Below are 27,343 nucleotides of genomic sequence, written 5' to 3' on the forward strand. Positions count from 1 at the left end.
CTGAACTTGATTCAATCTTCTAACAGCAAGACATTGCAAACTGGACCAACAGACTATGAGGGGAAACCCTGTGCCTCAGAATAACACCCTGGCCTGAGGGTGATGCTGGGGAAGCCGAGGAAGTAACTGCAACCATGACAATCTGAAAGACCTGCCAGGATAGAAAGAGCACAAACTGTGAGCAGGACAAAATGAGGTCCTTGGAAGCAGAGATCATCTGAGCCCTTCAGTCCCTGGAACATGCTATCTTTTTACCGGATGATCTTCCCAGCCAGTCATATACACATTTGCATGGGGAAAGGCTGCCCAAAAGAGCAAGAGTTGAATTCATCCAACCCACAGCAATGATAGCTCTGCAGGAGCTTTGTCCTAGAGAGAGCAGCAGCGCCTTGCCAATGTGGGCCTGTCTGCTCTTCAGGACCTTTGATAATCTGAAAAGCACTACAAATGCCCAACACAAAACCATTTTTATAAATTATTTGATTTAGGAGGAGTCTGTTCACAGGCATTTTCTTTAAAAGTCAAGGTTATTAAGAATGGCTTGCTCAGTACGAGATAAGACTTTTATGACTCACAGCAGACGGGAAAAAGTCATCAGCAACACTGCATATTTGGAGTATAATGTTTAGACAGCAAAGACAGTTTCAGAGTTATTGCCACCTCCTTTGACATATTTTTTTTAATTGCTGTAATGGAGCTGCAGCAGTTACAAAGAAATAGCTTCCCCTTAAATGCACAGTCATATGAATAACTGATCAGCAGCTTTGCCTTGCTGCTGTTAGCCTAAGAAAAATGTTCAGGTAAAATTGCATTTCAGCAAAGCATTTCTGTAGCCCACTCCAGGCATGCAGGGAGAAATGATGTATGGGGATCCAGAACAGATGAGGTAGCATCAGAACGGATGAGGTAGAGGATTTCTAGATGCACTGCATGACATTGCACAAGCACAGGAAGACAGGTGCCACACAAAGATTTGAGCTTTTTTTTTCCTTCCTTCCACCTAATCTTTCCAAATGCCTGCTGAAAGCCAGAATAACTGTTCCAGTAGCTTGTTGTTTTTTTTTTTTTTTAAGTAGCAGTCAAAACAATATCACTAGAAGTCTACGGACTAGTTAATAGCAAATGGCTTTCTGTGGTTCCTTCCTCACCCTGTTGCCAGATCATTCTACAGCAGATTTCTGTACCAGCCTGCATGGCTCTGTCTGCCAGCCAGTGAAGATACACAGCCATGCTCCTAGAGGTGCTATGGGGTAGTACCCTGGGGCACCCGCTGGTAGCCCAGGTATCATCTGGAAAATCTCCAAATCAATAGTGAATTTCACTCAGATGCAGCAATCTAAATACTGCCGAGTTTAGTAAATGCAACACAACGTCACTGCAACGTATTTTAATGCCTCATCAACAGTAAAAAACAAAGTAATTGCATCCCGAATCTAACTACTTGAAGAGCAACCTTCCATGGTCAAGTTTTATGCCAGATAGTGAAGGATTCAGCATACAGCATATGACCTACATAGCAGGAAGTCAACTTTGTTTCAATACTGTCCCCCTGAGCACTGAAAAATTTGGAAATCAGACAAGATGAATGCAGCGGCCCAGATTCTCTCCTTCATTCGGGCAGCTCTGCATTGCATCAGTAGTCCTAATTCACCCTACAGGGGCCGCAGTCACAGCTGTGATCCACAGAGCCTGTGGTACTATCATTTTCCCGACCCACGGCTGGAAAACATGAGAGCATGCTCACTACCAGTGACCCCTGACTGCTGAAACATCACTCAGTAGCCATGGTTTATAAGTATAAATTAAAGTAGCCTTCAGGGTGCTATAACTTACATGGCTATAACTTGCATGCTTGAGACACACACGTGCCCAGACAATTCACCAGGTCCGTGTTGTTTGGACCAATATCTCTACTTAGATATAGGCTGCAAGGTCAGCCAGAAGACAGGCCAGGGAAAAAGGTCAGAGTGCCAACAGGTATTTCTTCTGTCATTGCAGTACCATCATGTCAGCCAGACAGGCCAGCCAAGAGACTTTCTGAAGAACCATGTCCTCATACGCCATGAGGGCAATTGGGATTTGAAGGTCATCTGATCACAGGCAACTTAGTGCTACATGAAGAGCTGCAGCTGACTTGCATCCCCGCTATAGAGCTGTGTAAGGGGGGCAAGGGAGTGAGCTCATTTCTAGCCTGACCCAGCCAGAGTTATGTACGGACATAACCAACAAATCCTAGACCGGTGCAGAGATGATCCAGAACTAGCAGAACCACTAGGGTGGTGCAGAGATCTCTTCCTGCTTTCTTCATCCTCGTTGAGCTTTGCACCCATTATATCTGAAGCAAGAGGTTGCAGGACCTCCAGAATCAGGCACTAAAATGTTAGGGTTTCAGCATGGGATAACTAAAAGCAGTAACAAACATTTTACACAGCACATACAATTTTGATGAGGCCGCAGGAATCAGGCCTGATTTCCTGCTAGGTCCCTAACCCTGTTCTTCAACCAGTATTCCTGGCAGGTTGACAGAGAGTGGGAGTCTGTAAGAAGTTATTGCTCCAGGATGGTCTCAGAGATCTCAGAGTTTCTAAGCTGCTGGCTCCACTACAGATCTCATCAGGCAGATTGCCAAGAAACTCAGAGTGGAGGATCTCTGCTCATAAACTCCAAGGCTGCCAGCTCCCTGTTAGCCCACCAGGAAGAGACAAGAAGCAAGTCTGGAAGCTCTGGAAACGTGCAACTCCTTTACAGCTCAGGCAGCCAGAGTACCCAGACAGACTGCCTTGAGCTGGGGACCCCAAGGCTTCTGATGCCTCCAGTTTCAGGTGTCACTAACTTAAAAAAACCACTCATTTTCAATTCAAATCAGAATATATCCAAACTAAACAAATTTATCAAGATCCTCTGCAAAACTGAATAACCTTTTTACCATGCTACTCCTCTTAGAGAATGCAATTCTGGATGGAGTACAGCACATCTTGCGGTCTAGACCCATAAACCTACAGAGTGTCCCACCACTTAGCAGACTGCACTTTCATAGCCTTCATAACCTCCTTGCCCTTCCTCCGTACCCCAAGTACTCATCCCCTCCCAGTTTTATTTTCAAAAGCAAGCCCTTCAAGGAATAACAATTTTTGTATTTTTTTTCACCTTAAAACACATCCTGTATAGCCATATAACTCCAGAGAAAGCAAACAGAAAGCAACAATAAAAGACACTAATTTCACATCTTCACATCTTCACATTGGCTGAGTTGAAAATGATTTATTCTTCTCAAATTCCTATTAGCACAAAGCTCTATATACAGGTCAGCAGGCTTATGTAACAGTGATGCATCTGGCACTCTGTCCCAAATAAGTAAGACAGAATATGGCGTGACTGCTACATAACCTTGTGCTCTGCTTATCAAATGCTCATATCTGTCTTTTTTCTGCTGCTTACAAATAGGACATCGAATCATTTTCACGAGACTTTTTTTTTTCTCCACTACTGCTCATCAGTCTAACTATGGCTTTGTTTCTAGAGCGAGATTAGATTTTGAGTTATTTCATGTTAGTTATAATTTTAACACAGTCTTTTAAATTCAATTGTTAACTTGCAAGTTCACTCCACCACATTTTCTCGTTGCTGCTCCTTGCACTGCCTTTTTCTTTAACCTCTTACATTTTGTCCCCCAGCCACCAGTTATCCCTCTGAAATGGTCATAGCAATGGTCAGGGACTCTGTGTGTTTGCCCAGGACCCAGCACTAACGAGGCTGTATTTGGACTCAGATGTTGTCAAAAACTTCTGTCCGTTATGAACTTGGAAGGATTTGCCTAGCATTACTCCTGAGTTTGAGGCTTTATGGGGGTCCATTCTGTACATATTGCATCATTCTGCAGATAGGGTCCATTCTGCAGATATGGCTTCAACACCTCTTTTTGCATTTGTTTCCATTTTTCACCATCAATTAAAATATTGACACTAGAACAGGACAATAATTCAATACCAACTTCATCAAAAAACAGTGGCTTTATCTGCAGGGATATAGCTCTACGACTCCTAAATTTGCACCTGCAATAACTTCCATAGCATGGCCTGTTAAGTCCATCAACGCTGCATGCATTTTCCCAGGCCTAACAACAATTCCCTGCTCAGGCAAGATATGCAGTATTATACTAAACCCAGCTAATCAACACTGTCTCTGCTGAAAGCAGGAAAAAAATGTCTCTATCATACTCCATCAGCTTTCCACATCCACTTTAAGCTATTAGTTCCAAAGACTTTCTGAGTAAATTTACATAAAATTCATCCTTCCCTCCTATACCTTGTTAATGCATTAGATAATAATTTTATAGGGAGTTCTTGGAGATCACCAGTGGCAGACAGATATCAGAGATCACACAGCTATACCTCGAGCACACAGCCCCAGGAGTTTATAGGGCCAGCCAGTTCCTGGATCCTCTAGTCACCTTCAAAAAAATTAAATGCCTATGGAGCAAGGATGCTATTTAATATCAGAGATCCTCTAGGTCTGTCTGCAGAAAGAAGGCTACGGATGCAGATAATCTCTGCATTTTTAGGCTCTGCTTTGAACAGGTCGATGAGAAAAGAACTGCTGTCAACAGATGTAAAGGTCCAGATAACAGACAGCAGGACTTGCTGGAAAATCTTTGAAAGTAGGAACTTGAGCCATTTGCAAGGGTAAGGAAGATGTGGGAGAGAAGCAGGTGGAACAATTTGTCCAGATAGGATTTGAGGAGTGGGTTTCTCTGGCCAAAAAGTTCAATTACTAGGTGCTCCTAGCCAGGACTTCAGCTGGCGTAACTTCATGAGCTAGCTCAGTTCTAGACTGCTTAAGCAGGTAACAACATATTTGTGGCTTTCTATTAAGGGGCTTGGTCTTGCAAATCCTCCTCACATAGATCTTCTGTTGAGGAATATTGGAATGGGAAAAGTGTATTCAGGAGGCTTGTAGCATTACAAAGGACTAGGAAACAGCAGTTCTGTTGGCAATAAGCTACTGCAAACAGTTGCATAAGCTAGAGAAAAGCAAGAGCAATAGTTCCAAGCGTCTGCTTTTAGCATTATATTTACAGCCTTTCCCTGACTGTGCATATATTAAGCAGATTGCAAACTTGTAGTGAGTGGAGGGAACAATCTGGCTATTTATAAAGCAGTTAACCTTTAGGAATGACCTTTGTATTAACATTAAAACCAGTCTGCTTCATGTTTAAAGGAACAGCATTCCCATCATTTGGAAAATGAGAAAATACTACATAAATGTATGTGTGAAGATAGCCAGAAAGGAGTTTTCAGCCTTATCATCTGAAAGATCTTGGCTAACACAGGCTGCAGAAGAGATGGAACCAATGCAATCCTGAGCGATGACAAAGCACAGTCAGATGGCGGCAGAGTAAAGCTACTCCAGAATGCCTGCCGGGATGGGGAAAAAAACCATTCTTTTTATGTTTTTATGACACAGTGACTCTTTGTTGCAAAGTATTCCTGTTGACTTTCTTCTAACTGAAACAAATATATCAAACTTATCTTTATACATAAGTTACCTGCCAATATCAGCTAACAGTTGGATCCTTCAGCAGCATCATTTATCCAATGTTCAGCTGAGACTAAGAAACTAGAAACAACGGTTGGCATGATGCCATTTCTCTGACCTTATTTCAATGTGTTCTTGTTTCCAGGGAAATTCACAAAACTCACGTTACAAAATTCTAAGTGAAAATGAAGATTTTTTTTATACTTGGTTAACTCATCTATTAAGAAAAGGAAACAAAAATCAAATTAAATTGAGAGCTGCAATAACATTGACATAGGATAAACACAATGCTGTCACTGACTGCATGTGTAGAAACAATTAAATCGAAGTACAGGACACCCATTTACAGAGGCTCTAGTCTGAGTTACTAAGGTTACTTTCTACCTTAGCAAGCTATTTCACAAAAATATTTCAGATATTATGAATACTGTACCTTCACTACACCTTCTTTAATTTTTCCAGCTGATTGATTGAAAATTAACTTCTTGATGAAAGACCATGGGAGCCAAACCTTGCCTTCCATTCACCTTCAAAGACACAAAAACAGTGAAGCAAGCTTTGGTTTTCTCCACAAAGAAAAAATACAATGGTCCCAAACATCATATTAATACTATGAATTATTCAGAATCACAGCAGGTAATACAAACATTTTGCTGGGCATAACGACACAGCTGCAGTATTAAAAACTGTAAAAGGAATATAATTAACAACTAGAAAAGCAGAGTCTGGTTAAATAGCAATACCACTGTTCTTATGCACTCCCTTGGTGGATGGTTTGTACTACTAAAGTCTTCAGCAGCACATAATCATTCTAGCCCCAGGAGCCACCAGCCCTCAGAGATCACCTCCTCTTCCACAGGAGGATAAATCCAGAGGCCCGTAAAGGAGGCCAGCTACACTTCCTCCTCACAACCAGCCCAGCCACAGTTCAGCAGGCAGGAGACAAGAGACAAGGCCCTGTCTTGTTCCAGTTTGCTAGCTTTCACTGGGAAATATTTGGAGAGGAATTTGAGGCAGGTCACACTCCTCTCCAGTACAATCTTGCCTCAGCTAACTAGGTTTCACTGCATTATAGAACTATTATGGTCAATAATACTAACCCTATTTTCTCAATGTGAAAAACGAGGTGCAGAGTTTAAGAAATATGCCCTCTCTCACTCAGCATAGCGAAAGAGATACTTCATGGGACGAATTAATACCTCTTCTACATTGCTGGATGACTTAGCTTAACATAAGATAGTTTCAGCAATGTATCTGGAAGAAAAAAAAAAGTTCCATTTCCACCATAGGAAAGTGGATTATGGGAAGCGCAGCGTAATGTAAGTATGATCTATGCTGTTCACACAGCAATTGCACAGAGAAGAGACTGTTCAGAAAAGAAACTAAAAGGAAAAATCATCAGACTCCAAAAAACTGGTGAGGATCCGTCATTCAGCATGGAAGCACAGATTCTCTCCTTTCTCTACTCATGAAACATAAATTATATCACAAGTTAATGTAATTTAGGAAGTTTAACATGAAGTTACAGCACATATCTCCTCCGAAAAGAGTTGTAAGGTTGATGTGGAGAAAATCCTACTCAGAAAAGAAGAAAAAAAAAGAAATGGTGCAGTGCTCTTTAACAATAACAGGTAACTTTCTCTTTTGACTGAAGGCCTCAGATGAGAGATAATACAGATAACATATCACCAGCTCTACCACATTCATTTCCAAATTACATTTTGTATCTCCTCAGGTATTCATTACTTAGTAATACAGAAAAGACAATTCAAATCTTTCTTATTCTTATTCTTCTAATTCAGATTCTTCCAATCCAGAAGTCATTTTATTCTAAGTGATATGAATTAAGGGATGCTGGCAAGCTCACAGGGAAAAATAGACCTTCACTGAAAGCATGAACTAATTTTCAATAAAATGGTTTATTCACCCTTACTTCCTTCCACCCTTCCTCAATCCTATATATAAATAGAAACTCATGCGATGCCTTCACAGGACTCATCGACAGTGCTGCGATGCAACCAGCTGAGCTGGCGCGCTTCTCCAACGCAGGAGAGCCCCATGAGCTGCAGCTTCCTCCACGTCTCACACATCCAAGCTGGCAGCTATGTTGAGGAAGATGACTATGCATTTGCTCCATTCAAATCCCAAGCCAATATTTGAACTTGCAGTACCAGACGGCAGAGACAAAGGTCAAATCTCCGTCACGCTAGCGAAAAAAGATAGGAGGAGATTGCTAGGACTAACCACCCAGACATTCTGCATCCCATACCTTGGCATGAACACATGAAGTTGCTGAGGATTACATGCCTGTTTACCTTGAAAATTCACAGCCTTGACTTGAAAAAGGACACAGAGCTTAAGAAAGCAGTAAACACTCCAGGTACAAAAATTTCTTACACAGGCATTAAGGTTTGTAAACCGCTGTCTTTTCTGGCAGCAAAAGAAAAGCAGACAAATATACACTTTCCTCTTAACTTCCTCTGCTGTTGCACACAGGATTTAAGCACAGAGCTCTGGGCCTTCAAAACCAATTATCCATTGATTTTGGTGCCTGAGGACCCTGGGGTACACAGGCCATACCTATCTTCTTTTCACTGTAAAGTAAACCTTGAATCGTGCTTAACAGTGCTTTATGTTGGGCTACCTTTTCATAAGACTAACGTACACAAAGAACTCCCCTGTACTCAAGATACACGCTTCACGTCTGAGAGGAAGAAGAAAGAAGCAGATATTTCTCTGGTCCTGCAAATCCTTGATTACCCAAGGAACAAGCTGTTAAAGTAACACCTACATGAAAAAGAGGTTTTTCAGGATCAGAACCTACTTTATCAACAGAGATTACACACCAACGGGACCACTGGGATAATTTTTAGGTCAAATTCAGTGAGTTTAATGTTATTCAGTCTGCTCAAGTAATGCTCATCTCTCTCCCACCCTTCTGACAGCACCTAAAATTTTGAACTGAAGCAAATATCAATGTAAGCAAAATACAAATACCCAGCTATTTCTTATATCCCATGAATGAGAGAAAAGTACCTTTTCTCTTCTTTCAAGTTCTCTCCTGTCTATTTATATCATAAAATTATTTCTGTCAAGAATTCAGAAAAAACAACTGCTGTCTTGTTAGCTGCTCTGCAGCTGTGTGGCCCAATACAATAACCAGCTAACGCTAAAGGCATTTTTAGTATGAGCTGGTGGAGGGGGTGGTAGAAGTTTGTCTCCAGCAGCCGCAAGCCATGTGCTCTACCCCTTCCCTGTTTTCCATAGGAGGGTTCATTTCACAGCCAAACTTTTTAGTAGGATCTTGAGCACAAACAAAACAACCTTTGTAGTGGGAAGGAGGGAAGGAAAGCAATACAAATTGAATTGCTGATGCAGAATCGTTCTTTCCTTTTCCCCGCAGAAAGCTGTCACTACCGTACTAGGCTCTCTCAGGGAGTGGGCTGACAGGCTCAACAAAGCAAGTCACAAGACTGATCTGGCTTTTCAGGGCAAGACAAAAAAGAAAAGAGCTGGGACCCTTCTAAAGGCATGAGGGGCTTTCTTTGTTCTTTCTTCAGAACAGAAGACTGAAAGAAGGCTCACAAGAGACTACAACTTCAACTCTTTTTTTTTATTTTGCTGGCTTAGCCTCGAGTGTTATTTCACAGGCTTAGCCTGAAACTTCAATTGGTAGCACAGCTGAGCTGTGGCTACATAAGTATTTTTAGGCTTAGTTTCCAATGGAAACAGAGCACTCATAATTACTGGATCTGTCTTTACCTGCTTCCCTCCGTTACTTTTGAAACCAGTGGCCACATTTAACTAAAATCACCTTTGGGGTAAAGCCTCAAAGGTCCTACAAGTTTCACAGAACTAGGAGGCCTGGTAAAAGAAAGTAACTCCTATAGTGAGTTTCCTTAGTATGGGAAAAACTACATCAGAAATTATAGCTTTTCCCCTAAAGCTTTCACCTCGGTCCTCTCTGGTACCTAAATACCATAAAGCTTCACCTGGGGCTCACACCGCTGGAGTAACTGTCAGAAATCCTCAGCTTGGTTTCGTAGGCAATCTGATTCCAAAATCCACTTTTTCTAACTTAAAACTTCTTGTTCTTTTACCATCAGTACATGTCCTTGTGACAGACCAGCACTACCATTAAATTGATTCCTGTTTTCTAACCACTGTGAAATCTACTGTTTTCTCTGAAAGAAGTTGTCTAATCTCCACTAGTATTAGGCTGTGTATTTAACAATTGTATTTAACAGCTTAGGCTTACCTTAGCTTCAGAGAAATCACCCTTTCTTGGTTTTCCAAATACCCAAATCATATCTCCGTCCCTGAGGGCAAGTTCACACATGGCAGGTCAGTACCGGCACTGTCTTCTGAGAGTGTAATTGTAGACTGCAAAAACCAAAGAATATGCCGCAATGTAAGGGCTTTGGCAGTGGAGAGCACCTTTGTAACTACTAACCTGTTCCACATGAACTTGGCTTCCAGTGTCAGCCTTTTCTCATGCTCCACAAGCCAAGGGCCTAATCCACAAGGGCCTGAGTACTCATCCCGTGGACCTAAGCGTTACATTAATCAAGTCATTGATTGCAAACACCCCTTGATTATTTTATTTATATGGCTAGCCAGACTCTTTACTGTCACTAAAGCAAGGTTACTATAGCAACCTCTGTGTGACCTGCATAATGAAGATAGCAGCAAAGAGCCAATAGCTGAATTAATGTATTTATAGCCTCAAATAGGAAACTTTAAAGATTAATGGTCTATGCAATTCTTAACTACTATACTCATGATGTTACATTTATCCCATTTCATTCCTTTGAAACTTGTTTATTTTTAAATGTTACCCTCCAATCAGTGATACAAAATATTAAGACAACCACATTCAAATATGCTCTTTTGTCTATATTTTCCGTTTAGCATGCAGTTAAACTATTTCCCAAAGTCAACAGACTAATGTATATTTTACAGTATGGTTGATCAAATTATTAGCATCTTGTTAGGAGCTAGCGTTCTTAATCAGATTTGCAGATTAAGTACATTTCCACAATATTTAAAATAAGAAATTCAGAACTAGTTAACTAGCTCATGGAATATTAAGCATAGAGAACATTTTTTTCCCTTTAATTTGCATTTTATTTTAATCTACTTAGCAAATTTTTTTTTAAAGTCACTAACATGCATTCAATTAGTGACTTGCCTGCTAGCAGTCTACTACAAGTTCATAACACATCAAAATAAAATTTAAGTTTGCTTGACAGTTCTTCAGCACACAAACAGATGACGTTGCTCCTGAACCCAAAACTGGATGAATGCTACCCGAAGAAAATGCCCTTTGTGGGAGATAGTGGGGAACTAAAATTTTTTCTTTTCTTTCTTTCTTTCTTTTGCTGGAGTGTCATTACAGTATACATTCAACTATTATAAGAATGACAGTCTGTATGCATAATTTTTGTCTGCTTTTCCTTTATTACTACTACACAAACTGCTCGAGAGTGCACACATGATCGTAGATCAGAAAGGCATGGCTAACTCTCTCTGGCTATTATTTAACTGTGTCAGTGCCAGGACAGGCAAGAAATTCTTATTTGCAGTAACCATACAAGCAAAACAGACACAAGAGAGGGGTTTCAAGTTAACTCTCAAGTGAAGTAGCGTATGAGTCATATGGTGACCTTCCATACAGACATGAGACTCCGTCTCCATGAGACAAGAAATCAGATGCTCATTGTCCTCTCTCTTGCAAGTTCCTTTTTCTTATATATGTCATGCTAATATAATTCTTCTCTGAGCCAATTCCTTTTCCCAGAGGCAGTAGGCTTATTTTTCTTTCTGCAGGAAAGAAGGGAATTGAGCTTCAAAGTGCAGTGCCTCAAAGCAATATACTGTAAAAGAGCCACCACTATTAATGGAGTAACTACTGGGGATGAACTAAATCCACTGTAAGAATATTCTATCACTGCAGTCTTGACACAAAATACAGACGCTTTTTGCCCTGGAGTCTCATAAGGCAGACATGGGCTTAAGGGACTCTTGGACTGAATAGCTCTATCATGCAATGGACAGATGGGGTATTTTCAGGGTTTGGGGAGGGGGTGTTTTTTGCTTTATTTGATTTCTTACTGTTGGCGATCTAGCTAACTAAGAACTTGCATATCTTGTGTATTTGACCATTTTAGTTTTATTGCTTCTATAGCCATGTGTGGACAGTATAGGAAGGACAGGCCCTCACAAGCTCAGGAACAAATTTCCCTGCATTAGTCCACAGCCATTTTCCAAAAAATAACACCACTTTCAAAGATATTCAGGTTAGGCTGGGAAGGGAAGAACTGGGAACTGGCTAAATTGGCTCCATCCCCCTGCTTTCCCAGTATTAATAGAGTCCTACCTAATTCCCTCAACTTGCATAATTGACACCAATCCAAAAACCATCACACCATCTGCCTAGCTTCACACTTGTAACATTTAGACTTATTTCTCTTTGATATTTTAAGGCTTTTAGGTATAATTTTTAAAACTTGCCTTTCTCAGCCTATCAGCTATATTTAAATGGCCTTGTTTTAAAAAGTGTTGAGTATGTCACACTGTCACAAAGGATAGAACGGTGCTTAGCTTCTCCTGGCTGCAGTCTCACATGTCAAGTGTTAATCTTCAGAAAAGTCTTAGGCCCCATTTTTTGCAATACCCATATCAACCACCAAGGAAAAACTTTCCTTCACTCAAGGAAAAACTTTCCTTCACTCCTAGAGCAACAGAAAAATGAAGTTTTCTGGACCCATTACCACTGCATTTCCTCGTGCCTTTGAAAGCGAGTATCAGCTAATATGACTTTACATAAGTTCTCTTCACTTCTTTGCACTTTTCTGCTTTCTAAACCTTTTCTTTTAACTGACTTGAGAAAAGGTTTCGTTAACGAGGACAGCATGGAAGTTATCAGTTAAACTATATCGACCCCATTTCTGCGCCCTTCCTTGGAATCCCAGCCTGTCTCTCTCACGTTCTGCAGAAAAGAGTCAGACAGTCCTTAGACACCACTGTATAGAATAAGGAAAAATATCTGCAGTAGATGTATCAAAGTTCAGCCTAACCCTTTTATAAATTATTTCTGTGTCAAAGGATTCAGTCACTTTTGCTGACAAAACTAGTCTGGAAGAATCTAAAATCTGAGGTATATCTATCCAAAAGCGTGTCTGGTGAAAGCCTCTAGTGTTGCAGAGACTGAGTCTTTTTCCAACTCACCAAGATTTGTGTTGAGAAATAATGACGCTAAGACGCTGTCTGCATTTTAAGAATGACTTTGCAGATCATTCTTGAGTCTAATATAGTGTCCAAAGCACCGGGAAACTGGCTTCAGCTTCTTTCTCCTCCACAGACTTCTTGTGAAATGTTGGGGACGTCACCTGCCCTCTTTATGCCTCAGTTGCCCCCTTGTAAAAACAATGATTTCTCTCACTCTTGGGCTGTATTGCTTCTCTTTGGATTGGAGGACAAGTCTGTTACGCATACAGCACTCTGGGTTGAAGCTCTTGCAGGGCTTCGGGGCACGGCAGACACCAAACCGTGACCACGACGGCTGCAGCAGTCAGGCACCATGTCGCAGATCACCAAGTGAGTGTGCCTCATGATAAAAATCACTTTGTTCAGCTCAGTTACTTTAAATTAATCCTTTAAACTCATATTTTCCAGAGATTTTTTTTAATGTACATTTAAATCTAACTACTATTAGTACTATATTTAAAAAGCTTCGTCCTTCTTTAATCTCTCTCCTTCGTAGGGCATGAAATCCTGTATCTGTTTTTGCTTACTCCTTCTACTATGAAGTTTTATAACATTACTTTTATTTTGTACAATGCATAATTCAAAACGCTCTTCAGCTAAAGGAAGGCGGTAGACTTGGAGTCTATCAGTCAAATCACTGAACATTAAACAGATGTAAAAACTACTCCAATGTTTAAACACCTGCTTAAGTTGCCAGTTTATCTATAACTTTAATTATGCGCATACATCTTTTGCTATTGAAGTTCATCAAATTTCATCAAATACTTAAACATATACTTAAGCAGTTTTGCTGATTTGGGACTACAGTGTACTAGAATATTCCTTATCTCCGTGGTGATATGAAAAATATCTTAAGGTAAATAAGAATGCATTTTAAGATCATGAACCAAGTCAATATTTTCTTTCTTAATTTCCAAGTAATCATGTCCTTTCTATCTTTGCTAAAGAATGAATGTGGCACTTGGCTGAATGCGTCCAAATTAAAGCCATTAATCTCTCCTGTTTGTTACCTCCAGATTAAAGTGGTTTTGCAACCAGAGAAGCTGTAGTGTGCTCCTGCTGTTAAAGCTGCAGGTCTCTCAGGAGTCTCTACTTATCTGCAAAGGATAAAAGTTGAATGTTTTATGAATAGCACCTCAAGCAAGAAGGAAATTGTGTGTGTATTCATTCAAGGCTTTATTCTGCCAAACTGAAGTCAACTATAGCCGACTATTGACTTTAGTAGCAGCTATTTTATCGTTATTAACACCATGCAGGTAAGAATTTATTAATACTCTACTAACAGAAAATAATGTTTTAGTCCCAAGTTACCACAGTTTTCCTAGATTGCCTGTTTATGATAACAAAGATCATGTGTTTTCAACTTTCTGAAAAGTACCCAAACACTTTTACACTATTTATTATTTTATTTTTTTTTAATAAATACCTGTTTGTAAAGGCATTTCCTATTTTGTGAAACATATTTAGGAGCAAGGAAATATATTTTTATTTAGTAAATCTTTTATATTTTGGTAAAGAGCACTAAAAATGAGTTTGTTGTCATAGAGTCTGACCTACTGAGGTGTTCAAAGGTACCTTCGGTGATTTACAGAAACATCAAATTCCAACGCATTTCAGTAATGGCTATATCTACGTTAGCAAGTAATGAAATACAATAGGAGCAGATTAATAGAACAACACAGCTGGTGTTGAGGACGAGGACTCAGTATCCATACTGTAGGGGTCTGGGGGTTTAACTTCAGAATACCTTTGGTCTGGTCCCATGGAGTGAAAGCCATTAGCAGCTGGAGACATTTTTCCAATTTAGATTCATCTATAAGGAATCTGTTTTGCCCTCTTCACAACATTAACCAAGGCACAGCAAAGAGAGGAAGATGAGGAATTTCATTTCAGGCCAACTCATCCAGTCTGAATGCAAATTAGGGATTTCCAGTATTTAGAAACTTTCATATCCCAGCTGGCTATCTATCTACATATCGTCGTAAATTTGGCACTGCAGACCTTACTCCTCACAACCTGATTCTGGAAATCCAGTGAGGTCCAGTCTGGGAACAGGGGAGTCATAAGTAAAGTGCACTGCATACATAGTGTCATATGCATCTATATACATCTTAAGGATACACCTTCACAAAAGAAAATTACATTTCCACCTGAAAAACATTCCATCTGCTATAGTTAAAAGCAAAACCTGTGTTGCTACAACTAACAAATATATATTTCTTAGCTTCTCTTTCCAAGATAGTGGTCAGTATGGTCTGACATAGGTCAGATGAGACCTATGTTAAAAAAGTCTTAAAAAAGTGGTCTTAAACCACTTTTTTTTTAATCTTAAAACTGCTTTTGTTGAATAAACTATTCAATATAATCAGAGAATTTAAAGATCTTGTGTTAATTAAAAAATAAAATTAACATAACAGACATGCAGAATCCATTGTATGGAAATAAACACCCAAGAATCACTGCATGCTTACAGTTAGCTGAGTAAGATTGTCTTGCTTCGACTATCATACAGCGTAAGCAAGGAAAGCATCCCTCTCATTTGTCTAGATCAAGGTTACTCCTTTTATTTTGTCAGGTTTGTCACTAAGGGTAATGATGCCTACAATTGTGTGAAATGAGCAGTTCTCCTGTTCTGATTTCAAAGGTTAAAAACAAAACCAAACCAAGGTTGTGTTTTAAAGGAGTAAATGTGTTTTGCATTTTTAATCAAAAAGCATGATTGATTTCATTTTTGCAGAGACTTACAGCCCAGCCAGCACACCCCCAGGACTCTGCACCCAGGACACAGGCTTTGCAGAGATACTTAACCTGGGGAGACACATCTAGGAGTGATAAATTGCAAAATCTCCTCTCTTAGAGAGAATAACAACAAGAAGGGAACAAGAAAGGATGTTCACAGCTGAACACTTAATCATTCTGATCTGGGTAAAAATCACCTTTAGACCTCGATATCTATTTATACATAAAAGTTACAATGCTGTATGTATTTTTTTAAACCTAAAGGGACCTTCCATAGCTCCCTCCTGCTGAAGGACTGGCTTTATGGTATTTCAAAAAAACAGGCCATTTCAAAAACCAATCCAATAAAAACATTTAAACGAACGTTGCTAGTTATTGATGTCAGCCTATGCACACAGGAACATGTAACAGCAGGCATTTATTGCTTTCATTTGCATTCCAGGGCGTCTTTAATGTACAATTTTCAGGCAAGGGAGACATCCCTGGGTGGCCAATGCTGCATAACAGTGTCACAGCAAAAGCTACAGTCAAACTCAGATGCCATATCTTACAAACCAGACTTTCTTGGTGAGAATATTTCACCTTTTAACTCTCTTCCTTCATGCCCTACAGGAACCTGATGACTTTTCAAGACCTTGGGATTAGCATGGAAGGTCCTGACTCAGATCTGTATTTCAGAGACATTTCCTACTGAGCCCATATTTCTCTCCACTCTTCACCAATACATAATGTTTTGCCTCTTACTTTCCTCACTAATAGAAATTGTACTCTCTTAACAAAGTTTCAGAAGATCCTCTAGACTTTTAATTCACTGTATTTCCAATCCACACGTCTTCAAATATTAGTTTTCTTAATTTCTCAAAGTGAATGTTTCCATATGTGAGTACACTTCTATTGTGCCATTACTAACAGTCTTTCCATATTACAGTGAATGTAATCAGGTGATCTGAGGTTGTTCCTTATCTCCCCACTCTGATAATCTCCTTACCAATCTGTATCAAATCTCCAAATATCTTAGTGTTATCCAGGGCAAAAGGTTTGATCCTTAATGTTGAAACCAAACACCCTCACCTCTCCATTTCCTTACAATTAATCCTAGGTCCAACTCCATCTGCTGTCGATTGCAACTTGCCTTTAACCATATACTGAAACTCTGTTCACCCAGATATATGATATCTAGTCATGCATCACAAACAGATGCTTCAGTAAAAAAGGTAGCAGTAACACACTGCACTTCTGCAGAGTTACTTTAATGTACTATTGACCCTTTGTAGGTTCTTTGGTATAAGACTGTCTCTCTACTAGACTATGCATATATATATGTTAAAGAAGTTTTTGCAACAATAGCATGGATTCACACGGAGATGCCCAGAGAATAAATACCAATATCAGCTTTCACATGAAGAGGGCAATGCTTCTGGTTGCTACTACCTTACCGGAGCTGACAATAGGTCGTTGCTTTTCAGAGCAAAAGTGAGTTGCAAACAATGGCAATTCTTTCCAGCAACTGAACTGGACAACCCTCTTCCAGGAATCCAGGCCAGAAATTCTCATTTGAAATGGCGCAGAGAGATCAAGATTTTCTAAGACAGTCTACAAAGAGAGGAAACATTAGCTACAAAATGATTTAAAATTTCATACAACCTTTTTAGCAATGCTACTCACTATGCGGTGTTCACTGATACAATAGTAGACCAAGCTTTCTGCCGGAATAAATGTATATATTTCCTTTGACTTGAAAGAAGTTTTACCTGTTTGCAGCAGAGGATGCAGTACTTTGTGTACAGTGCATGCAACGGGGTACATGAAATGGAACGTAGAGGAGAAAGGGCATAGGGTTTTATCATTCATTTTGGAACAATTATGTTACTCAGGAGCGTCAGACCACTTGGGAGATCTTCCTAAATTCTTACCAATTATAGCCCTTATTCTCTATTTGTCATTCTTTAGAAGTTTTCAAAACATATTTTTGCCAAAGCACTTCATAGCTTCACTGTTCTAGGGTTTGCATCTGGACTTCTGCTGTTAAGAACTCACAAAAGTCATGAAATGCCTTAAAAGTTAAATTAGTTCTTTCATGCTAAAAATTATTATGGTTTCAAGTCTATGATCTCTATCTTTTAGGGAACTGAAAGTGTTAAATCAAACTGAAAAAAATGTCCCTTTCCTGTGGGAGAGAATGCAATAATATTGTGGACTTCAACAATTACCCTAGACATAAAAATGTTTATATTTAATGGCCCTTAGGACAATCTTGTCCCCTTTATAGGACCCACAAAGGAACAATTTGTATCTGTGAGGAGAATTTCACATGAAATAAGAAAACATTTATCTTGCACATTGTATTTTTAATGGCAGCACTTTGCTCAGTGGCACGGACCACTGGAAAAACCACAGGAAGCAGAGATCAGGTGGAGCGACCAAAGGTGCAAAACAAACTAATTTATTACATGGCTGTATGGTTTATGGCATTTCCACATGCTTTATCATGTTCCTAACACCTACACGTGCGGTAGACACATAAGCTGGAAGACACAGAAAGGTACCAATATCTCCAGTAGGAGAATTTCACCACCGAATTTTTAAGGACAGATACAAGGCATCCACAGGACAAAACAATAGCTCAAATGAGCTAACACGTTTTGAGACTACTGATTGAATCGACTAACGACAGACAGTTAAAACATCTGGAAAAACGGACATATAGGCCAAGCTACATGGATGACTGTTTCAAATAGTTTGCTTTGAATAATATTCAGGGTGAACTCCTCTTAGCAGCTCAGAGATGTACTTGTAATAATAACAGGAAAAGATGCTATTAAAGAGCTGCCACAACTGACTTGGAAGCTGCCTCAGTATTCGGATCAAACGGGGAACAAGGAAAAGCTAACCAGGAATAATGCCACCGAGAGCAAACTGATCTAGTCTCACCCCAGGTGTTATGAGGACTGACTTTGTGTCTGCTAGCAGACCCCCCCCGGAAGGGGTTGCTGGAGGGAGACACATAAATTCCAGGTGAAGCTAACGTGTGTCCGACAAGGCATATCACACACCAGAAAGCATGACAGCATAGGAAGTATTCAGGAAACAGTACACCCATCTCTACCAAATTATGCAGTTCAACAGTTCCTCCACTTCAATAATAATGTCTTTCAATAAAGACTTGGGTTACCTCGGTACTTGCTGAACTCATAGCAGACATACAATCCCTGTCTGTGTATGATTGTGGCACACGAGAAAACAGGTTACATGTTGATGAGAGAAAGACAACTTGTTTAAATGATTTAATATAGGATAGATTTTTGCCTTTTGTAGTAGTGAAGCCTTAGCTGCTTATTAAAGGTTGATCTATGTTTCATAAAATCTTGTTTATCATGATTTAATTAAACAGACTCAGATGGTAAGTAGATTTTCTGACAGAGTTAGAAATGAACAACATAAAAATGCCTCTGACCAAAACTTAACTGTGTATTCTCACGGGTGACTAGAAATTTCCTGTTAAAGATTTCTAATATCTAGTTCCAAACCCATCTTCAGATTCAGACCCACCCATAAAAAAACAGATAAAGACATATAGTAACAATGAGGAATAATAATTCTTAAACTACTTTCTTAATACAATGAAGCACAAAGAACAATTTAAATAGCCTTAAGAACGGCTCCTAAACGCGCACATAAATACAGGGGGACCTATATTAAACCACAAGTTATCAAACTTACTGCATTATGGAAACTGTTCTTAATAAAGACAGTAGGTCTATTTTTTTAATGAGACAGGATCAAGCCTCCAGTACAGTGATAGGGTAGCCTCTGATGGATATAATCCCGCTTTAAAAGTTCTTAAGTCAATTCAGACAATACATATGCAAGTCCCAATGACAGCATGACTAGAAGTAGTGACATTACACACATCGGGACTATGTTTAGAAAACGGAAAGGGAAGTGATGGCATATCTTTAAAATTATATATACATATAGGAAGATGTGGAGGAATTGCTAAGAACACATCCTTTTAACTGCAGATAGCAGTAGCAGATAGACTATGTGCCCTTAATATATTGCATCTTTCAAATTAGTATAAAGAAGATAATTAATGTACTGAGTTCATATATGGATGATGGAACAAGTTTTCAATAGTTAATTGGAAAGGGATTTCGTTTTTCAGTAAGACAAAAAAGGGGGGCAAATGATCCTAGACGAGGAAACGCCTTAATAACTTAGTTATTTATTCCTAGAAGTAACAGCTCAGAACTACTACGGCTATCAACCAATAGTAAATTAATTTTCTTCATAAAGTTACAGTTTCCTCTTATCCTAAGTTGTTTATTTGTGACATGCTCCTAGTGAAGTAAAGTAATTTTATAAGAGATTGTTACAAACTTATTCACTACCACCATCCATTGTATTTTGGTGGCGACTCTGATAAATGAAATATGTCTCACTGTTAATTTTTTTTCTTTTTTTACACTTGGTTTCTTTAGGAAATGAAACTGGTGGTACTGAACAACTTTTCGGCCCTTCCTGACAAGTTGACTTGTCTGGGAATGACTGTAGAACCGTGACAGCTAGACAGCTAAAGCAACTCAGACACATATACCCATCAAGAAAAACGCAGCCGCACAAGTTCAGCACTTACCATTTGATCTTTTAGCTAGTCAGTCAGCATATATGTGCAGATTAAAATAAGCACATATCTAGGCCCAAATGAGTTACAGCAGGTGCTGTCTCCTGCCCAACCAGCTGTTAGGGGATATGAGGGAAGATTAAAAATGATACATGGTCCCTGGAGGATTTGAAATGGGGAAAGGAGAATAATGGGAGAGACCGGAGGGGGCACTGATAGGGAAAAGTGAAGCAGCAGGTAGGAAAGACATATTCGTAACCTTTCTTCTCCTATAGTGAATGGAATAGCATGTGTCCCCCATTAATAGTAATGCAAGCATTCAGACAAAATGCAGACTATCATATTTATTAAATTCATCAATACAGGAATTCTTCATCTTCAGGGTAATCAGTCTGGCACCTTTCACAAGAATTTAATCTGTTTAATATAAATATATCAATTTTCCATTAATACTACATATCAGCTTTCAGTATAATTTTTCACATTGGATAACACTTCACTTCTCAGCTATCCCTCCCTGACATAAGAAAGTTGAGTGGTTAGTGAACTGGCCATGGATTTAGGAGACCAGACTGATACCCTGGTTTGCTACAGACTACGTGCGACCTTAGTCAATTTATTTAATCTCTCCCTATCTTAAAAGCATGGTGAAAGGAGAACTGCTTTTAAGAGTGTGAGGATTTTGAATGTGATCAAATGAAGCACTCCGTAGTTCATAAGAGGCAGATAGATAAATACTTGAAATAAACGAGACGACTCAGCAACAAAATATACAACCCAAAATAAGAATAGATTCAGGGTCTCTGTAACGATTTTATTAACTATTCTGCCTAAACCCAAGTTTTGGATGAGAACCAATGAAGAAATCTAACCTTCTAGTGTGAATAGGAAATATAATTAAATTTAGTATTTGAGATAAAAATATAATAATACTAAGATAATATTTGAATATTGTCTTAATATTTAAATATTAAATATTAAGCATTAAATATTTAAAACCATTCTAATGACATGTATTTTCTACTTAGCCTGTTGGATTTTTTTTTGTAAGGCAATACAATAGATTATATGTCAGTGAACATTGTACAAAAAAGTTGGATGTGTCTGTCATCAGAAATGGTTGCATTGACTTTATTGAGCAATTCAAGATCGATGTGCTCTATTTGAAAATTAACACATCTAAAAATTAACATAGAGGTTTTTTTCTATCTAAACTAAAATACTCATATATGGAAAAAACAACATGACGATATAAAAGTTATTCAATGCCTTTTGAGATAAGACATTAAATTTTCATTTGTATTAAACCTACCCTTTATCCTACAATGAAAGTTACACGGCTGTGTCCTAATTCCTCATTAGGTCTCGCCGAATCAACCATCAGGCTGCCTTTCCCCACTGTTTAATAATGTAGAACAAGCCAACTGGCAAAGCGGTCCCTGAAGACAAAACAAAAACCATACAGCAAGAATACTATGTTCACTGTCTTTTCAAATCACTGAAATAGCATAAATGCAGACACTGAAGCTTTTCTCCAATTTAGTGAGGAAATTCAGTTTAACATTGTGTCCCCAGTTTAGCGCAATGTTTCAACTGAGTTCTTACTGTTAAGTCAATTGTTAAGCCCCTGGCCAAAACAGCATTCAAGTTACAATGCAATTTCAGTATATGCCTAAATGCTTTGATTCAGCAGGGGCATAGCTTTCTAATATCTACACTTCCTTATTAAAACTGTGAATTTCCCTATTATTTCTATGTTTTAGGAAATCAACAAAACTTGAAAAATTACTCATTTAGTAACCATCTTCTGCATTAGCTACACAGCATGTAAATCATTTTCATCAAAATGTTGAGTCACACTTGGTAGCAGATTACTTCAATGAAAGGAGACTTTTATTTAACAGACAAATAGCGAATGAAAAGAAGTAGGTGTAATAGTAGAGCACGGAAAAAAAAGATAAAGTCTGAAAAAAATAGCTGCTAACTTTACAGGGCAGGAGTTTGAGAAAAACAACACTTCAATCAGAAAGGTCTGACTGCCTTCCTTAACATTCAGCAGTAGACCTGTGATTTACCCATGTAGGAGTAAAAATAGGAGTTAAAGACCTAATGGCATGGGCTTTAAGAGTTTACTGCAGACCTCGTAACAACTGAAAAAGCATGAGGAATCATGTGAAATACTAACTGTGCATACACAGCTTTAGTGAGTTGACAAGAAAAGATTCTCATTCTGTTTTTTGCCATAACCCCAAAATTCACTTTGTCCCTGGTTTGTATTAACCTGAAACAGTAACATTTGAGGCTGAGGATTTCCAGAGCGATAAAGTACTCTGAAGTTGTAAAGAGGTGACAGAGACATGATAAATTTCAAATGGAAGAATTTATCTGGAATAGAAAATAAGCTGTACGCCCTTATTTCCTATGTTAGTTCACCTTTCGCACTACCTATCATTGTCTGATTTATCTAACGAGCTCAGATAAGCAGCACAGTTTATAATGTAAGTCATACCTCCAAAAGTTTTTGCGGTGCTCTGGAATCGGCCCAGTGTGTACTTTCTCATCTAAAAAGCGAAAAAAAAAGAAAGAAAAATAGTGAGTGGCCATTTACATTAAAGAGGTTTTAGGACTTTTAAAATGCTGAAAAACGTTCACTCTGTGTAAAAAACTATTTTGTGATTCAAAATAGTTTTAAAAATTTAGCTCCAAAAGCCAACAGCTAACAATGCCACTGTCTGCTAAGTAAATTCTTGTGAAAATCCTATGCTCTACCATGAAGACACTTATTCTTAGGTAAAAGAAAATTTAAGTGGAGAGGGAAAGCAGCAATTGCAGGAGACAGGGTGCACTAATGAACCTGTTGCTAACACGTTCTTAACAGAGTGGTTCTTAACATGCAGTTAAGCTGTGGACCTCCTTTCCATGGCATACTGCAAATACAAGAAGTTTACATGGGTTCAAAGAGAGACTTGACAACTTAATGGAAGAGAAATCCATTAAAGTTTACTGAATGAATAGAAGCCACCTCTGCTTCAGCCTTGAGCTGCAAATGATTAAAGCCTTGGACTTGGAGAGTATCAATCTGCCCTGTTCTTTTTCCCAATGTATCTGCTTTCAGCTGCTGTCTTATTTTTTACGGATCATCCTTTTCTATCAAAAAACACATTTCCATTTTCTAAGCACAAGAAACAAGCATAAAAAAATGGCTGTTTGCCTTCTCCAGGTGTGTCCTAGCATACGTCTGCAGAACGCTTCAGGAATATAACCTCTTGTGTAAGCATAAATCTAATGTTTAGGAAGTAATTCCTATAATAACTGCATCAATAATCTGCTCAAATAATCTTGCTTATCTGATCAATAAGTTGCTCAAAGGATGCGACTTTGTTTCTTCCACAGATACTGGTCTATTGAGAGAGCTCAGCTCTTTAGCCTGCTGCCCTGCCTCAGACTGATGTCTTGTTTGTTTGTTTGTTTCAGTTCTTCCTGATCTTTTTCTTATTTTCATACTTTGAATCATACGAAAAATGTATGTGCCTATGTCAATGATGATCCTAGCACAGTGGCAAAGGTACTAGAAAGCAGGTCCTCGCCAGAGCTGGCTACTGAGTGATCCATTCATCAGTCAGTCCAACGGCATCCAAAGCAGCAAGATCACGTTAGTCGTCCCCCTTACTCCATCCCCTCCTTTGTATCAGCAGCAACAGCCAGGTAGATAAAACTGTTACAGTTCTGAACCTAGATGGAAGAAACAGACCACAAAACTGCTCCAAATTACGTCTGCATCACTTAATAGTGATGTTAGCTGTTCCACAGGTAACTTCAGTCTGTACTGACTTGCTCTGTCCTTCATCCTGTTGCCCTTGTGGTTTGCAGCCAGAAACCCACCGCAAGCCACCGGCTGGCCGTCCCTCAACCTGGGAGCCAGAGCACAGCGGCAGCAGTGAGCACCAAGCCCTGTCTGCCAGCACAAGCCTCTGTCATCTCAAAACAAAAAAGGCCTGAAAGAGCTTCAAGGCTTGAGACAAGTTCTTAGTGATGATGTCTATTTTAATAACTCCTTGAGAACTTACTTAGATATTAGCCAGATGAAACCATAGCATGCAGTCAGGGTTGAAACAGCCAAGATAAAATCAGCCTGCATAAAATCTTAAAGGGCACAGAAAGAGCTCTAAGGGCTCTGGCAAAGGAAGGAAAATTCACCTGGCTGTTTAATGTTTATTAGCCAACCAGATATTATTTCTGACTCATTTAAAGCTACTACCAGAGAAAGAGAAGAGGAAAATCCACAACCGTCACTGAAGTGACACAGCAGTAACAAACATCAGTGCCCTACGTGGAAAACAAAGTATAATATTTGTCATAGTTAAATCTTATAAAAAGCCTGTCAGCTGAAAACATATGTTCTATTTCAAAGGGTTTCCCTGAGAGCTAGGTGAGTAAACAAAATGAACGCGAGTTCCCGCCTAGACAACATCTGTTCCTTCATTTTGACCCATTTCCTCTCTTCTTCCCCACGAAGCTCGTCAGCACCTGGCCTCCAGGCAGCCGTGCGCACTTCCCCTCACCCCGAGTACACAGCACATATCACTCTCTCATCCTACCAGCTCTGAGTCTACCCACCTGCAGACTTTTTTTTTTTCTGTCCCGCCTTAAATCATGGCTGGGTACAGTGAAAGGACAACGGCCTCCAAGCATTATGAGACTGAATTTCATGTGAAAAATGTGTGATTAACTGGTTCAGCCGTGAGTTCTTGAAACTCTGAGAAACAGAAAAAGACACCACACATCCTCCTCTTTCTGTCCTTTAAAACATAGCCTAACGCATCTTATGACATTGGCTTTCTAAAATGCATCCAAAAGACATCTAATCAAAAATGTCTCCCCCACCCCTTTATAATCACTATGATCACTACATGAGCAGCATACACAAGGTGATCCAGAATATTTCTGGTGCTAAAGTGCTGAAACCATTCCTGTGAAATACTAACACAGAAAGACCAGCAATTACAATACCTACAGTATTTGTTTCTGAGGTGTGTCATTTAACAGCATAAAAAGCCCTTCCTTGCTGAAAAAAGCTGTTCAAATCCTCACCACAAAGCGCAATACCTCCAACTTTAACTATGCTTCACTGAAGGACTAAATACATGCTAAAGAGTTAAGAATATGTACAGATTTATTAAACATTATCATCAGAACGAGAAACGGCGAGTCAAGTGCAGATGACAGAAATACAGTTAGTTAGCTCAGCCTAATAGGCCTAAATCCTTAGTATTTTTCATTACGGCTTATGCACCTTATGAATAATGAAATTTCACGTCACTAGAAACCCCACTAGACTCTCTTCAATCATCCTTTTGCCACCACAAGAGCTTGGGAGCACACCTGAAAGAGACGGCCAAGCAAGCTAGCATGGAATTTAGGTTAAATCCTTTGTTTCCAGCCACAAGGAAGGTCAAAATTTCTCAACAGAGAGAGCATGATGTGCTTCCACTGTACCAGCAAACCCTTGTCTTTGGGGACCTGGAAACAAGTTCTGGAGGAAGCCCCATTTCCCATGTGGGAAGTGGATCAGAGGCGGGCTGTGAGTGCTTTCTACTGCCTGTCTGGGATATGGTTCTTTTTTTTTTGGTGCAGATTGGTAAAGTCAGAACAAAAAGAAAAAAAAGCTTTCTGGAAGTTAAAAATTTTGCCTGTGGAGTCTTTTGGATTGCCTATTCCAGATAGGAGTGTCATGGCCTGGGCTCATTTTAAATCCACAATGTAAACAGTCAGGGCTTGATCCCTTTCATATTGTTTGTGTCCTGTCTGAACATAATCAATAAGTAGCAGATATAATAAAAATAAAATACAGACATTGAAATTCAAGTGAACTATCCCAAAAATTCATGTGAATGGCACTGAACTCAGATCCCCTGAGAGCCAGGCCCTAACTCTGAATTTTATCTGAATCTATATAAGCCTCCACATCATAAACCAGATTGTAATCATCTTTCACACACTTCTTTAGAGTATGTAAGTATTTGCAAGCAAGAGGCTTTACCTTAGAGCTGTTTGATAAAGATTACAATTCATAACAATTCCAGATGCAAAAGATAAGCAGTTAGTTAGGTCGTTGCTAAGATCACAGCTGTGATGCTGAGTTAGCATACTTGGAAGCTGTCCATGCTCACATGGATCTGATGTTGGGGTGGGAACTTTTGCCAACAGAGCAAATAATTATCAGTGGCAGCAACAAAAAAGCTGTTTTAACTTGGAAGCGTTCTGCGGATGAATCTCCACATGAGCTGCCTGGGTACATCTAGAAGAGCAGTATCCTCTGGGGATGCTGTCTGTGACACAGGAAAATCCAAACTTATTGCTGAAAGCGCCCACTAAGTTGAACCAAACTGAAACAGCCAAAATGAACGCTACCTAGGAACCAGTAGCAAGATGATGATGAAGAAGGTGTTGCCCTAAAACACACAGCTATGGCCAGGGACAGCTCTGCTTATTTTCTTAATTTTCTTCCTTTCTGACCATTTCCTTGACTAGGCCCCATTCAACCACACCCTACTCCATTTCTACAGGATGGTACCATATGGGTTTTCCGGAATAAGCAGTTTTCCAGCTTATTTTTCCATCTCCAAGAAAATAGGCCTGTCCTTTCAAAATATAATCAGCAGAGCAGCAATTCCTACTGCCCCTTCCTGCACTTATTCACAGGGGTGTTAGGAGAAGGTCTGACTATTTTCCAAAGGGTTTAGACACCAGCAATACTTCCTAAACCATTATGATACAGAGAACAGAATCACTCTCCAAATAAAACTATTCCAAGTATAAAACATTGGTGCCTAAGGGCTGGCTGTCATGCTATTTTGTTCCGTGCAAACTGCAGGCTTTACTGTCTACCCAGAGCACCAGAGCGCAGCAGCTCCGATCTTTCTTCTCTGATCCCCAAGTCTTCTTAAAACAAACTAATCAAAGGACCCCTGCTACCTCAGACAAAGAAGAAAAATAGGAAAAGACTGTTGAAAATGCAAAAGAGCCAGGAGTCCCATTGCAGTGGTAAAAAAGCAGTTATTAACCAATGTCACCTCATCGTATTAAGAAAATAATAGTTCCCCTTAGTTTTGCCAAGATGATGTTATGATTATAATGATTCACTTAATATTTAGAATATCTCTCTGTTCTGCAGGA

General features: G+C 39.3%; 1 protein-coding gene across 1 annotated transcript in view; it reads right to left on the reverse strand.

Moving 5' to 3' along the window:
* C4H4orf50 (chromosome 4 C4orf50 homolog) overlaps window positions 1-27,343 on the reverse strand; it is an 82,860-nt gene that overhangs the window by 14,229 nt on the left and 41,288 nt on the right. Inside the window, exons 14-18 of the mRNA XM_009686294.2 lie at window positions 22,677-22,728; window positions 21,480-21,606; window positions 16,980-17,136; window positions 9,794-9,918; window positions 5,969-6,062 (exon numbers count right to left, since the gene is read on the reverse strand). The gene's annotated coding sequence lies outside the window, so the exon portion shown is untranslated. The remainder of the gene's footprint in view (window positions 1-5,968; window positions 6,063-9,793; window positions 9,919-16,979; window positions 17,137-21,479; window positions 21,607-22,676; window positions 22,729-27,343) is intronic.

Source organism: Struthio camelus, chromosome 4 (assembly GCF_040807025.1).
Source record: "Struthio camelus isolate bStrCam1 chromosome 4, bStrCam1.hap1, whole genome shotgun sequence".
NCBI classification, from domain to species: domain Eukaryota; kingdom Metazoa; phylum Chordata; class Aves; order Struthioniformes; family Struthionidae; genus Struthio; species Struthio camelus.